The following is a 13,465-nucleotide window of genomic DNA, read 5'->3' as shown; positions in this document are numbered from 1 at the left end:
CAAGCAAGGATCTAGAGGAGGAAACAATGTCAGTAAGTGCAAACGAACAGCTTCAAATCTGATTGGACGCGCAGGTGCTGACAGACACTGCACAGAGGTAAAGCACAACACTGACTGTTCTTCACGGCTGTAATCACTATAGAAACCACCTCAAACCTCTCGTCTTGTATAGTTACCTCAGAACCCACCTTGCAACAAAAATGTTACATTACATATTCTCAGACAATCATTATGTAGTCTGACACGTGGAAGAAAAATAGGCCTTGCTTCATATATAATTCATTGGAACAAAGCCATCGTTCTCCAGGGCACAGCAGTCCCTTGACATGAATCCATAGTAAATCAATGCACGCTCCGGAGAGCCACAGAAAGGTTTTCGAGACCACCAACAGTAATTGATATCGTGCTAATTGGATAAGCCTCACAGCCAAGAAATGTCGCTCTCTCCACAAGCGCTAAATTCTCAGTTTTTACTGAGTATGTCTGAAGCCTTCTCTGGATTGAAATAAGCAGTTTGTTCATGTAGTTTTCATTTATTCTAATGGACCATTAGTGCCAGTTTGAAAATGACATAAAATCCGGATATGTCTGCATGAAGAATGAAACGCTTGTGTAGTGAAAGGGGTAGAACTGGAATGTTAAAAGATTTAATTCTTTTGGAAAGTCATCGTTTGAACTCGACTGAGCTCTGATCGCACTGCACTGAAACTTTTTAACAATCCTGTTTGTTCGCTGTAAGCTCCCAATTAGCTTATTAAGAACTCTCAGTTCATGGGATAAAGGGAAAGAGTCTAATCAGCCGCTGGTCCGGGTTCATTCTGCGGACTCTGCAGAATCTCATTGAAGAGCTGAGTTGGGGTTTGTTAAGAGAGCGAGCTGCATGGATCTCAATAAGCCACTGTCAACAGATAATGACACACACAGCTGGTTATATAAGTCCCACACAGACCCACCATGTCCAACTGCTCCAACAACTGCGGTTGTTTTCTATTCACCACACAAAGAGGTTTGTCTTTCCAAATTCAAATCTTTACATAATGCTGTGAAATCTCAACACAATTAAACAATTAAAGTAGATGATACACTTTGGACATATTCACTCCATTTGAATTGATCAAACTGAATTTCAAACAGAAGCCGACAGTACGTCTGCAGCAGTGAAAGAAAAGGGGAAATACATTTGGATGTCTTTGTTTAAGGAAAAGTTACAGAATAGTTCCTGATCTTAACCACGAGCACAACTTTTTAGACATTTAGAGTTTTCCTGATTTAAAGCATGAACAGTTCTCCTGAAAAGAAATACAGTCGACGGATAACTGAGCTCCTGTGAAAAACCTTGTGAACGACGAACACCTCCGGAATCCTCATCCAAAACAAGCTGAGCTAATGTTAATGCAGCTGCAGCTCCAAACGCTTTCTTCCCTACACTTTAAGATTTTCTTAAATTAAAAGATAAAAAAATCAACACTGCTCAAAAAGGAAACAGGCTTATATTACTAGTTATATCTCGCAGCTTACTTTTAATCACAATGCACAACACATAGCTCTGCTGAAAGTGCAGAACAATGTGTGCAAAAGCGAGATAAACCATGAAAAAAGGTTTGAAAATCAGATTCTTTACAATCACAGAAACCGGAATAAACTTCCTCTGCGGTGGGGGTAAAACATGCCTAACGAAGACTGTTGGATATCTGCCGAGCACAGTGTCATTGTAAACAAGATTACAGTTAAGAGCCTTGGTAAGCGTCCATTTGCCACCATTTAAATCCTGTGAAAATCAATGCCAACACCCAGGAAATTGTGCCTTCACCACCAGCCACATTCCTACATGCTACCAACCTTTATATGTATTCAGAAGAAAGTGTCCAACACCTCTTCCGCTCTAAATGAAGATGCACTGAAGCAATGAAGATGGTTCTCTGTATACAAAGCACAATAACATGACCGACCTGATTACGATGTGGCCTATCTAGAACAAATACAATAAAGCTGCAGCTCCTTTTGTCTCCTCTCTCTGAGTCTGTGTCCTCCTGTAGGGCGTACAGCTGCTTTCAGCCGGCACTAAAAGCTTGTTAGAACAAGTAGTCGGGCCTGTGAAAGGAATGCAGAGAAATGCTTCACAGACAGGAGGCATATTTTTTTGTTTTTTCCCCACTGGGAGAGAAATGTTGTACACCTGCAGGCTCCCTCCAGTCATTGAAATATGATTTAAGTTAATGCAGTACTATAAGGTCCGACGCCCGAATGCAAATGCATGAATTACTCCATTTAAATTGATTTATTTAATAGGGATGGACAATGCAATTTAACATGGTTTAAATTCAGAGCATTAACCTGATGTGCTGCTTAAAGAATATAGCTCACACTAATGTCCATCTCGTATCAGATTTAGAGGGATAACGAAACAAGAACACCATCAGCACGTTTGTCAACTTCTTGCAGCTCTAAAGTAAAAAAATAATAATAATAATAGCATACTAGGTCCTGATGGAGGTGCTCTGACTAAACTGAGGCTTAGACAGGTAGAGGGAGCGGCTACCTGAGGCTAATGTGGGAACATTGAACGACCTTAACACAGTCATTTACACTGTCTTGTTATTCTCCATATCAATCTACTCCATTCAAAATGACCCGTGAGCTAAAGATAGGACTGATTACAACGAGTAGTGCCATAATGTTAATCCTGCTGCTGCTGCTAGCCAAAGTAAACTAGAGGCAGCAACAGGTGGCTAACTTAACAGATAACTGCAGTATTAGCCCTGTTAGCCTACAGACAACAGCTACCACTTCATCTTCCAACTTAAATCAACCCTTATAATGTGACGTAGATCGACTACTCACCTTCGAGCGTCAGTGGAGATATATCCAGAAGTCAGGAGACGTGTTTTTCCTGTGTCTCTTTGACCTCTCGTTACTTTTGACACTTGTCGTTGCCGTCCATTCAGAGGCGGAACTAGCTTCCCCTTTTTATCTTTTGACCCAACTAAACTCACACAAGAAACTTTTCTGACAAGCAAGATGAACAAAAAAGCGAACAAGTGTCGTCTGAATGGTTCTCCAAATGCAAACAGAGACGTGAAATGTCCAAAAAGAAAAAACTTCTTTGTCAACACTTTACTGCCAAATAGGTGTTGCAAGTCAACTCGATAGAAGATTAAATGCTTTAGCGCATGCGCAGTGCTCAAAAGGGTGCTGCGCCCCCACCTGAAAGGAAAAAAAAAAAAATGTAGCAACCACGTGACCAACTGAGCTCCCCGGAGTGTCATAACGATAACGAATGACATTTCATGGGAAGGATTTTCAAAGACTTCGGCAAAAGTATAAAAAAATAAAATAAAATAAATAACCGGAGCATGAATCTGAAAGGTAGATAAACACAGCAGTTAGAGTCAACTAAATAAAGTCGCTTTATTTGCTGGCGAAAAAGAGGATATACTCATATTAAAAACCACAACACAATTACATAAAAGAAAAAGAATCAAATGATTGACCGTTAATTGAGTTTGCACAATACAGAAAAATAAGATTTTGAAAATATAACCTTCTAGGCGACCTCACAAATTTGTGTTTAATTTGAGGTATACGGCTAAATATCTTGTATTGAGTTTTTAATGTGACCTTTTCAAATCAAGTGTCGTTGCATAATTGTGATTGTGATTTTTCCTATTAACATACTGCCTTTGTAGATTAAATAACTCATACATTACCTAGTTAAAATTGAATTGTACAAAAAAGGTATAAATTATGGGGGGGAAGAAAACCTGCTCAGATTATTTAAAAATATTAACAAAACGATGTGTGAAGATTCTTACCGAAGGGAGAGCGAAAGAGAAAATAATAATAATTAATAGGACAGGTGTCTTTTAGCATTTTACACTCTGCCAGTGTTTAATTACTTGATTGAGTATTAATGCCAATTTGAAACAGGAGCCAATTTGAAACAACAGTTCTTTTACCCCATAAAAAGTTAGAATATTGTGGTCTCTAGTGGTCATTTTTTGAACTACAGAGCTCAGTGTATGTTTTGGTGTATTGCACCACAGGGATTTATCCGCCACCTACTGGCCTGGTTAGGTAACTGCCACTGCAGACCCAAAGTACCTGGACAAGGCTGAAAATATAGTTGTATTTATGCATTAGCTGAACAAGGAGGAACATATATTTAACTTTTAAAGAGATGTGCATGCTTTCCTCAAACAACTTATCCCAATATGTTCAAACACATATGCACATTTTCAAACACTTGTTTGCAGTTATTGATTCCAGAACAGATACTAAAGCAGTTTAGTTCATGTAACAAAAAAAAAATACATCTGCAGTTTGTTTTCCTGGCATCAGGAAGTCGACAAACCATGAAGTACGCCCGGCTATAAGAATAGTTTCTGCAGACATTCCTGGTCTGGACTCGTTTTTAGCTGCTGCAGGGAATCGCTGGATTATAAGGAAAAGTCACACAAAAGCAAATCTGCCTGTGACCTTTAGGTGGACCCATTCTTGTCTAACTGCCCCAGACAGGGTTTGCCATTCCCACCCTTTTACTGTTTTTAATTATAGGAGCTTTTTATCCCAAAGCACTTTTTGCCGGGTCACTGGTTGAGGTCAGTGGAGGTTTGTGACATCAGGACAGATGTCTTGTTTAAGTGCTGGGATATTAAAAACAGGCGATGAAGTTCTAGCTGATGACAGCGACCTTTAAAGGAATGTATGGGTTTGTTTAAAATGAAATTCTTATCATTCCAAAGGACATCATTTCATATCAAATTTAGGCCGGTTTCATATTTCTATAACTCATCTGCAGATTATCCTCAGTGCTTTAAAAGCATTTTAGTTTATTTTTTATTTTTCTATATCTAAAGAATTCATGATACACTGGATCACTCCTTAAACCGGCCATTAAGAAGAGCTATTTGAAAATGTTTGTTACTAACTTAATTTATACTGAAGGCCTTTTAAGGGACAGACATTGGAAATTAGCTATAAATGTTGCGGCTCAGTGGAAAATTGTTCTTCACTTTGCAGCGTTTACTGTGTGTTGGCCAGGTCTCCCTAAGAAAAGAGGCTCTTAATCTCAGTGGGATCAACCCAAATAAACAAAGGTTGAAATAAATAAAATCTAACAAAAGTCTGCCCCTGCCAAATAAACCAGAATTTTTTTTTAATAAAATAAACCAACACCAGTTTTATTTGATATACTGTAACTCTAGAGACAAAGATTGTTGCTTTTGAACTATTCACTTGTTCAAAAGGGTCAAGAAGCTCAGATAAAACACAGAACTGCAACAGTGACCAATTCACTCATGCTTCCCAATTTCTCTCCTATTCCTTAATATTTTCTTTTGATTTTATTAATTATTCGTGATTACTTTTTGGCTTCATTTTATCTTTTTTTTTTTGTTTAAAAGACCTTCAGTATCATTACTCATTTGTTATCAGCTGTGGGTTCTTTTTTATGACACTTTGTAAAAAGAAAAGCTGAAACCAACAGTTGTAGCTTTCTACATAAACAGATTATATTCACCATGAAGAGCAATACAAAAGACTATACGGTATACATTACTTTCATACATTAGTAATGGTTCTTTAACAACAGGCTGTAACATGGCTCTGCAGAATTCTCATCCTCCCCTGAAGGTGGCGCCACATTGAGCTCACTCGTTTTCTCTTGTTGATGACACTTGACAGATGAAGTATTTTTAACTTTATATACAAGATAAACCTCTGCTCCTTTTAAAACATGGGCTGTGCAATTTGGACATTGATTTCATTATATATTGATTCATTGATATATCATTCATTGATATATTGATCTAGAATTATCTAATGTGGATTGTACAAATTGTCAAGGTTTCATTCATAATTATTGTTTGTATTTTATTTTCAAAACAAAAGATGAAGCACTGGTACAACATTTAAACACAACATAAATCTATAAACTCATTTCATAAGAAAGTGTACAATACAAAATACAACAGACAAAATGGTGGTATGAATTCTATCTTATATTAAGCTGTCTCCAGTCATTAGTATTCCTCTCTGAACTTCTTGGGGTCCAACTTGAAACAACGAAAAAATTGTTGTTTGTATTTTCTTATTTGAATGTCTTACTTTTTCTAAATGTCTTTTTTTTTCTTTCTTTCTTTTTTTTTTTTTTTACATATTTTCACATTTATTCCTCTCTGTTATAGTTAACGGTTTGTTATTGTATTTCTTAAATGTTATATTTTAAGTGTTTTTCTGCCCTTTGTCGCAATGCTTGGAAATGCCTCGCTGCTGAAATGTGCTATTTAAAAAAAAACTTGCCTTGCCTCATCTAAGGTCTGTAAAAACTCTCTTCTTTGTGAAAAACAAGTCATTTATTTTAGTCGTGTAAATTCCTTGCCTTTATTTGCAACTGGCTGCATGAAATGTGCTACAGGGAAAGCTTGACTTTCTTCCCATTTATGTATAGAACACAATAAATAATATTATAGTTTTTCTATATTTCTTTTGCAACTCCTAAATTCAACACATGTGGCTAAACCAGCTAACTGACTTCCTGTTGCACTTTTCTTGTTATTCATTTCACATCACATTCATTAAAGACTGAGATTTAAAGCTTGAAACCGGTCCTTTCGAAAATCAGCCTTAATGCAGCGATGTATTCATGATTTCTTTTTTAAAAATAAAGTACTATTAGAACTATTAGTTACTGACTGACATGACAGTGTGATTTTCTACACATAATTAGGAAAGGATGGATGTTGTTCTTGAACATATTGTACATACTCTTCTCTTTCTAGTAATTTTCCACTAGACAGAGTCAGTCTCAGCTCTCCTAACATCCCGTCATGGCTGCACTGCCCATGAGCCCACTGCCCCTGCATGGAACACCCTCATATTAAACATAGAAACAGGGAACAAACAGAGGAAACCTGCGTCTCTGAACCCTGAAAAGACCAACTATAAATATGCTGGATAGTCCAAGAAGTTCACGGTGAATAGAATTTGCACAATGCATGTGCTGTTTGATTAGCTACACCCCTGTCTTCATGCCTATTATAAGTCAGCAGGATTATATTACGGCTTTTGTCTTGTCTCATACTCAGACGCTCATTTCCTGAGATAACATTTCACCATCTGACTGTAAATTTATTGGGTGAATAACAAAGAAAAGGGTGGATTCAAATCCGCTCAACTCACTCAGCAACCTCCGACTTCATGGGATTACTCTTTCTCTTTTTTTTAAGTTGTGTTTTTGGGACATTTTTGCCTTTATTGGATATGCCAGCTGAAGAGAGACAGGAGATGTTGGCAGGAGAGAGTATAGAGGGATGACATGCAGCAAAAGGCTGAGGCCAAATTCAATCACACAGCTGCTGCAATCAGGATTACAGTGGTCAGTGCGTCAGTTACCCGTCATAACCGCTAGGCTATCCAGCGTCCCGACGGGCATCACGGATTAATAATAAAACTCTGTTAGAGGTTTTGTGCAGCTCAAAGGCTTTAAGAAAAGGCAGCAACAGCAAAATAGTCCTGGGGAAAAGATTAAGCATGCTTTCCACAATTTTTCCACATACTATTTTTTTTGTTTCCAGGTAAAAAAGGTTTATTGTACTGTCTCCTTACAGCTCCTACAAGCATGAACGTTCACATTTGCTTTGTTAGCCCTCCCATGAAGCCTGTACTTGTCTGTCACTGTCATCAGCAAGGTGATTGTTGCCAGAGCTCTTTTCATAAAAACTCTGACAAGGAACGACACAGGCCTGAAACAGAAAATTTATACCATAAGTTTGTTAAGTGGACATATTCAGTACAAAAAGTTTTCAAATTTAATCCTAAAAAACCTGCAACAAATGGAACTGAACTTGAAACTAATTTGTGATAATGCAACAAAAGAATGAGTGCTGTGCATACTACAAAGAACTAAAAGTTAAGTCCAAATGTTTTTTTGCTGCTACTTTTCAAAAGATCTGAAAAGATTGCATTTATGTGCGTCTTACATTGTCTTTTTCATATACCTGGCTCCACATTATTCAAGGTTCTCTGTAAAAACATATGACCTCCCATTCATAACCCAAATATACAAGTCAAGATGGAAAAAATGACACAAAAAACACAAATGTGGGATATATTTGGTTGCAAGGGTAAAACCACTCTCCTGATAATGGAGCCACCTACACTTTCCTTGTGTCACCCTTCAGGAAACAAAGAGGAAAACAATACGCTTACAGTTTCTCTGCGGACGCAAAGACTGATTAGATACAGCTGTATCAGGTTTTCACTCAAACAGAGGATAAACTTATGCCAAGCAGGACTGAAAAACAGATTAAGAGTGACTCATGACTATGACTGTCATCACTGACCTTTAAAACCTCTGTCAATGAAAACGTAAATTCACACCAGGGAATAATGAGAACTACTAAAAGAATCCAAACTCTGAAAATGCTCAACGAAACAAATCACGACAACAAATGACCTAAAACTAAGGCTCCAGATTTTACTGTGTGAAAATAAGAACCTGTGACACTTAATCTGCACCTGTTCAACAAAAACTTTGGTGGACAGAACACAAACAAAGTATTAAGTCTGGATTGCAACACGTCATTTTCACCTCCCACCTACGTTAACCAGTTGGTTAAATAAGCACGTCCATTTGATTTTATCACAGAATACAGTTAAGAGGTGTGGTGTCTGAGTCTGAGCACCTGGTGTCTTTAAACACTCCCTCACACCTCTCAAAGTCGCATACCTGCTACTGTTATAAGACATCTACATTGTCAGATTTACACACTCCACTTGTGATGCTCGCCCTGAGAATGCTGAACCATCTGTATGCTTCCACTAACCAGTCAAGATGCAGTTTATATCTACCATTTTACAAAAGATAGACAGTGTAACTTCAGTCTAGACAGTTTATGTTCAAAAATAGAAAATGTTTGGTTAAGTCTGGATCACGTTTTTTTTCTATGAGAGTTGTGTGTGTGTGTGTGTGTGTGTGTGTGTGTGTGTGTGTGTGTGTGTGTGTGTGTGTGTGTGTGTGTGTGCTGTTGTAAAATTGTTAGTGGATCTTCTAATCTTTCCGAGTGCGCCTTCCGAAGAATATCATAATGTAGATTGATTGAAACTGTCTTTATGTCCCTAAGTATAGATGAGCAGTGACGGTGTAACTTACGTTACAGTGCATCCAGTGTAAGTAAGGGTTTTGTGGAAAATATTTATATATATACTGTATATATATATATTTACCAGACAGACCAAACATGAAGACTGTGGACACAGCTGTCAACAACAGTAACTGTAAGACCCTGATGCCTGTTTCATTGTTTTGAGGCTGCTGACCTTAATGCTCAAGCAGAGGTTTAAAAGGAAAATTACAAAGCTTGCCGTTCAGTTTGGAAAATTTCCAAAACTTATAAATGTGTTAAGGAAAAGTATGAAAAGCCTTATCTGACTGACAGACTGTGAGGTAACCTAGAGGTCACCTTTCATTGAGGTTCTCTGTGTCTGTCTGTCAGCGATGACACATTGTCTGTTCATGGACTCACAGACACATGAAGCAGTGATGTGACTGGGCTGAACAAACACAGTTTTATGATGGCTGACAGAAGATTTATGAACTACAGAGTCAGTCACAGGGAGCACTAGCACAGTCTGTTCATAGTATTCAAGTAATAGTGTTTGCTTGGACTCTGTAGACCAGGTTGTCACACTGAACCATAAACGAGGGACCTAATTGCACAACTCGACACACTAAAGCAGGTGGGAAATCCTTTTAATCCAGAAACAGGTCGGTACACGATTATCAAAAACAGGCAGGCAAAGGTGTCCAAAAGGGGTCTGGCAAAAGGCAAGTCAAAAACAGACAACTGGTCAGCTGAGGTTTAACAAGAGTACTAAGAGCTGGAGCGACAGTCAAAGACAATACGAACTGGCACAGAATGAGGGAAAACACAGACACCATATACTGAACAGGGGGTGGAGTTAACAAGACACAGGTGAGACACATCAGGTAATCAGCAGGCTGGGAAACACTGGGGGAAGGGCATGCAGACCTGAAACGAGACACAGGGTAAGTAACAAGTAAAACACAAGCACAGGACATGATACATGAGGGAAACAGAAATAAACAGACACTTATCCCGGGGATGTGACACAGGTACTGTATGTGCTCGAGTTGTAATTATACCTGGAAGGAAAGAACATTTGGAGAATTTCATAGCGACCTTCCATGTATTTAGCAGCCATATTTGTGCAGTTACAACAGGTTCTTTTTCTTAAGCTTGTCAAAGAAAACCACTGAGCGAGGCCCTGCTCTGCAAAATAATGCCAAACATTGGTTTTTGCTCTGGCCTCAGTTTTGCAGGTGTAGAGCTCAACAATCATGCTAATTATGATAAACGTAACTTTTGGTTTGAATTACAACTTAAAGCTTTCAGAGATGAACGTTTTCATTTCACCTGTAGTTTCTGAGTTCTAGACGCATTACGATAATTTAGTTGAGGAATGTTGAGGAAGAGTCACAGTTTGTGTTTGGTTACCTGAACTGCTTTAGTGTCTGGACGGCACAGTCAAATCTGGAATAAAGGTGGCAAGCCACAAGCTGTCCCAAAGGGAGGAAAAAAGGTCTAATTTACATTGTATTGAGGAAAATTTACAACGTACAGTTACTGTGCTGCTGGGTAGCTTGCACACTCCCCTGGTCGCTTTTCTTCAGTTGATTAGTCTCTCTGATCAAACCAACACTTCACAAGTTTTACTTTCTTTAAACCCATGTTTTAATGGGTTAAGACCAAATGAGGGAAAATAGCTGTTAAAAAGTTGATCAGTCCCAATGTATCCCATCACCTTCAATGCAGCCATGTTGTCGCTTCTGGACACACTGAACAGGTGTGCTCAGCTCATCAGACATGACAAAGAACCACCTTTTGGTTAGTTCATTGTCAAGATAGGAGAGGAAATCAGTGGTGACTGTAGCTGTGACGCCTTCAGTGCCAATCCATAAGTCCACAAGTCAAGAACAATATTATGTTGTCACAAGCTTCACAGGTCATTATTATTAAGGTCATTATTGACCATAGGTTACATCAGCCAATGAAATACAGAAGCTTCCTTTTGCCAACAACCCTGGCCAAGCAAGATGGATTTCTTCACTCTGATATAGAAGCTTTTAAAGCTCTGGAAATGAAACATGAGCGGCTAAAGACTTTCAGTCACAAATTCCACAGATATTCAAAGAGCTAGTGTGTTCCTGTTGTGTTTGAAAAGCCTCCAAAAGCTTTAGACTGAGCATGCGATAAAAAGAACTACTATTCAGTTTAAAGCCAATTTGTCCAATTTAGATGATCAGTGAACGGACACTGATGGCCTAGCTGTTAGGTCAATGAATAGAAGCTGTTAGTCATCCAAGCAGACAGCCAAGGCTCAAGTCCAAGCTGAGGCTCCTTTCCTGTATATCATTTAACGCTCTCTCAGCAGGTGTCCTACTCTATCCACTGTCCAATCAAAAAAGTGGCAAAAAGCCTTGGATGAGCTAACGGTCAGTTCAGAAAAGATTATGGTTTTGAGAAAAACAAATACACCTGTACCACAAACAGGTATATAAATGTGACATTAGAGACACTGTGGTGTTAATCATGAAACTTACAGATGTTATTGTTGGATTAAAGTTGTGTGTTTCTTACTTGACTGTGAAAACGCCATAGCCATCTGCTAACTTCGCTTTTAGATGTTTTATGTTTTAACTAACTTTTTTTCTTATAAACTCTGTAGCACTCTCAAACATGAAAGTGCTCTACAAATAAAATGCATAATTATTATTATACGGGGAAGAAAATGTTTTTTCTTCTTTGTATCTTTATTTTGAAAATAATATGAATGAGAATTTTATTAATCTTTTTTTTGAATCATTTATGACATAAGGGTGAATCTTTGTCTAAGGCCCCGACAGAATCTGGATCACAGCCGGTCAGGGCTCAGCTTGCTCTTTTTTTATGCAATAAATCTGGAAAATTATATTTACATTTATATTGTACAGAAGCAAGAATGTAGCATCCTCATCCATTTACTTCTCAATCTTTTTCTGAATTTTTGTTTGCTGATCATTCATTCACCCCACAGGCCACTGACACATGTTGACACAGCTGTAAAGATGCTAAAAACTAAGTCAGTGACTCTTAACATAAGAAATGATCTATTTGTGTAAATCATTTTCAAGCAAAATTAGACAGATAAAATAACTGTGATTGCCCATCATTAGCAATTTTCATCTGTGAGGAATTGCCCTGAACAATAAGGAGGGTAGGTTCAGAGGTAGGTATTACACCAGTGCTGAAAGTCTCTGTTTGGCTCAGTCATTGCCACCCACAGATAGAGCCTCCCGTTCAGCTGCCACCCTGTCATCATATATAAAAGAAGCATTTTGGGCGTCCCTACATGATAAAGTGGGGATGGGAGCACGCCCAGACGAGCTGGAACATCATGGAGAGCTGATAACAAAAAGCCTGTTTGAGTCAATGTTCTTTGTTTTGAGGAGAGATTCCTGAGACTATAATTAGTTACCCGGAGCTCTGCAGAGTGTCAGATATATTTGGATTAGAGAGGAAAACAAAGGTGTCTGAAGTTATGGAATTTGTGAGAGGGTAGATTGATAAGATCGAGGTTCGAGCCAGTCTCTGAACTGTTTATAAGAGGATAAACATTTAAAGCAGAATTAGGCCAGTCCCCCCCCCCCCCCCCCCCCCCAGCAATGTACCGTGATGACATGTTAGTGTCTCGGACTGAGAAGGAATTTACCCATCTGAATTTACATTCCTCGGTGAACAAGGTCATTATAACAGTTTTACCTCCCACAGTTTTTGTTCAATGGCACGTTAAAAGTGGAAAAATCCAACCAGGAGAGAAAAAGATGAGTCCTTGGCACATTAAAACAATATTAGATAATAATGTATGCCACACTGAGTGTGCTCATGCTGAGGATCATTAATCCTACCTGAAGGCCGTTTTAATGTTGGAAGTTTAGCTGGCTAATTGTGTTTACTGCGGTTTGAGGAGGCAGCCCAAATTAATGGTGTCAGTGCCATTAAAATCCCCTCCACTTCACCATCCTCTGATCTCTAATGGACCTCAGCGGGTTAGCTTCAAGATGAGCAGAGAGCCTGAGTCAGAGCTAATTGTTTTGGTTCTTTGTACTGAGAGGTGGGTCGGGGTGTTTGCTCTGGGTAAAAACAAAGGTGTTGTTCCCCCTCGTGCATGTGGATGACACAACATGTGGCAAGAAGAAGCATTTGATAATATTCCATTTATTTAAATGTGCATCATTCAACTTTCCTGGAAAAATGAAAACCCTCTTTAAAGACATACATCAAATACTGTACTACATTTTCCGTTTTTGTGATTTCTAAAGTTAGATATGGTTAAGGGATGCTGAGTCTGTTTGGTCAGATTATGTCGTCAAATGATGGTTGAATGTCTCGATCCATATTCTCAT

The 13,465-nt window shown here is 38.5% G+C and overlaps 1 protein-coding gene across 2 annotated transcripts in view; it reads right to left on the bottom strand.

Annotated features, from left to right (window-relative positions):
• phactr4a (phosphatase and actin regulator 4a) overlaps positions 1 to 3,222 on the bottom strand; it is a 36,015-nt gene extending 32,793 nt beyond the window's left edge. For both annotated transcript variants that reach the window (XM_079368518.1, XM_079368517.1), the window contains exon 1: positions 2,842 to 3,222. The gene's annotated coding sequence lies outside the window, so the exon portion shown is untranslated. The remainder of the gene's footprint in view (positions 1 to 2,841) is intronic.
• Between the last annotated feature and the right edge of the window lie 10,243 nt (positions 3,223 to 13,465).

This window comes from Symphodus melops (genome assembly GCF_947650265.1).
Source record: "Symphodus melops genome assembly, chromosome: 18".
NCBI classification, from domain to species: Eukaryota; Metazoa; Chordata; class Actinopteri; order Labriformes; family Labridae; genus Symphodus; species Symphodus melops.
Note: the sequence above shows the minus strand (reverse complement) of the source record. Positions and strands in the feature narration are given on the sequence as shown.